This window comes from Colobus angolensis, unplaced genomic scaffold (genome assembly GCF_000951035.1).
Source record: "Colobus angolensis palliatus isolate OR3802 unplaced genomic scaffold, Cang.pa_1.0 Scaffold10, whole genome shotgun sequence".
Lineage (NCBI taxonomy): Eukaryota > Metazoa > Chordata > Mammalia > Primates > Cercopithecidae > Colobus > Colobus angolensis.
Genome location: NW_012110919.1, coordinates 23051555 through 23054139, shown reverse-complemented (window position 1 = coordinate 23054139; position 2585 = coordinate 23051555).

Here is a 2585-nt window from a genome sequence, read left to right as displayed (position 1 = left end):
AAACACGGACACAAGAGCTCAAAAAATATACCATTCTGGGAGGTTTTTTTGTTGTTGTTGTTGTTTTTGAGATGGAGTTTCGCTCTTGTCCCCCAGGCTGGAGTGCATTGGCACCATTTCCTCTCACTGTAGCTCCACCTTCTGGGTTCAAGCAATTCTCCTGCCTCAGGACATCTGAGTAGCTGAGATTACGGACGTTGGTCACCATGCCCGGCTAATTTTTGTATTTTTAATAGAGACGGGGTTTCTCCACATTGGCCAGGCTGGTCTCCAACTCCTGACCTCATGTGATCTCCCTGCCTCAGCCTCCCAAAGTGCTGGGACCACAGGCGTGAGCCAATGCACCTGGCTTTTTTTTGACATAGAATCTTGCTCTGTTGCCCAGGCTGGAGTGCAGTAGCACACTGTTGGCTCACTGCAACCTCTGCCTCCCGGCTTCAAGCGATTCTCCTGCCTCTGCCTCCTGAGGAGCTGGGATTACAGGTGCCCGCCACTACACACTGTTAATTTTTGTATTTTTAGTAGAGATGGGGTTTTGCCATTTTGGCCAGTCTTGGTCTTGAACTTCTGACCTCAGGTGATCCACCCACCTAGGCCTGCCAAAGTGCTGGGATTACAGGCATGAGCCACCACTCCTGGCCTGGGAGTTTTGACTAAGTTTGTAGCTATATACTTTAGGCCCTAAGGGCATTACTGTTTCATAGCACAATGTAGTTAATTAATGTGCTCATAATGGTGACTCATTACGCCAGGTTAAATGATTTTTTTATATCTCCCAAAGAAGTATTTTTCAATCTGCAGGTCATGACCCCTTAGTAGATTGTGAAATCACATTAGTGGATTATGACAAGCATTTTTAGAAAAATGAATAGGAAGTGTTAGGACGCACTGCATTATTGAAATAATTGTTTTTGAGATGGAGTTTCACTCTTAGTTGCCGAGGCTGGAGTACAGTGGCCCGATCTACCTCCTGGATTCAAGCAGTTCTCCTGCCTCAGACTCCTGATTAGCTGGGATTACAGACATGGGCCACCACACCTGGCTAATTTTGTATTTTAGTAGAGACAGGGTTTCTCCTTGTTGGTCAGGTTGGTCTCGAACTCCTGACCTCAGGTGATCCACCTTCCTCGGCCTCCCAAAGTGCTGGGATTACAGGCGTGAGCTACCATGCCCGACCTAATTTTTGTATTTTTAGTAGAGATGGGGTTTCACCATGTTGGCCAGGATGGTCTTGATCTCTTGATCTTGTAATCCACCTGCCTTGGCTTCCCAAAGTGCTGGGATTACAGGTGTGAGCCACTGCGCCCAGCTGCCAAGAATTGTTTTAAGCTTTGGTTCGAGTTAATGTATATATACTGCATTGTAATTCAGAATGTAATTTTTGGCCAACTCTAGGCACATTGCCTATGGACTAGTCCTGCTCTGCCTTGAGCAGCAATGGGTCAATGAATTATTATTATTATTATTTTTTGAGACAGGATCTTTGTCACCAAGGCTAGAATGCAGTAGTGCAGTCTCGGCTCACTGCAACCTCTGTCTCCTGGGCTCAAGCGATCCTCCTACCTCAGCCTCCTGAGTGGCTGGAACTACAGGAGCCCGCCCCCATGCCTGGCTAATTTTTGTATTTTTTGTAGAGTTGGGGTTTTGCCCTGTTGTTCAGGCTGGAGCTCAGGTGATCCACCCTCCTTGGCATCCAAAAATGCTGGGATTACAGGGATGAGCCACTACGCCTAGCCCAAAATTTTTTAAAGTAATTTTTTATTGATACAGTTAGAAAGTTACTGCTGTAGAGCCACAGAAATGCAGTTAAAGGTTTGAGGAAGAGTTTTGAGGTTATATCTAAGCTAGGGTTGCCAGATTTGGCAAATAAAAATACAAGACACTCAGTTAAATTTGAATTTTTGATGAACATTGACTAATTTTTTAGTATAATTGTGTATCAAATTACATAGAAGAAAGTTACTTATCTAAAGTTGAAATTTAACTGAGCATCTTGTATTTTATCTGGCAGCTCCAGTCTAAGCTGGAATCATAGCTCACTCTTTTTCTTTTCTTTTCTTTTTTCAGTCGCAGTCTTGCTGTGTTGCCCAGGCTGGAGTGCAATGGTGCGATCTTGGCTCACTGCAACCTCAGCCTCCTGGGTTCAAGTGATTCTCCTGCCTCAGTCTCCCAAATAGTTGGAATTACAGGCACCCACCACCATGCCCAGCTAATTTTTGTGTTTTTAGTAGAGACGGGGTTTCGCCATGTTGTTCAGGCTGGTCTTGAACTCCTGACCTCAGGTGGTCCGCCCGCCTCGGCCTCCCAACATGTTGGGGTTACAGGCATCAGCTACCGCTCCCGGCCATGGTTCACTCTTTAGTAACTAAAATTTAAGCTCTATGAAAGCAGGAACTTTGTTTTGTTCACTATTGATTGTATCCCTATTTCTTGGATGGTTGGCACTTACTACTTGGTCAGAAGTTTGAATGGGCAAGTTACTCAGCCACTCTCAGGCTTAGTTTGTTTGTTTGTTTGTTTATTTATTTATTTATTTTTGAGGCGGAGTCTGGCTCTGTCGCCCAGGCTGCAGCGCAGTGGCCGGA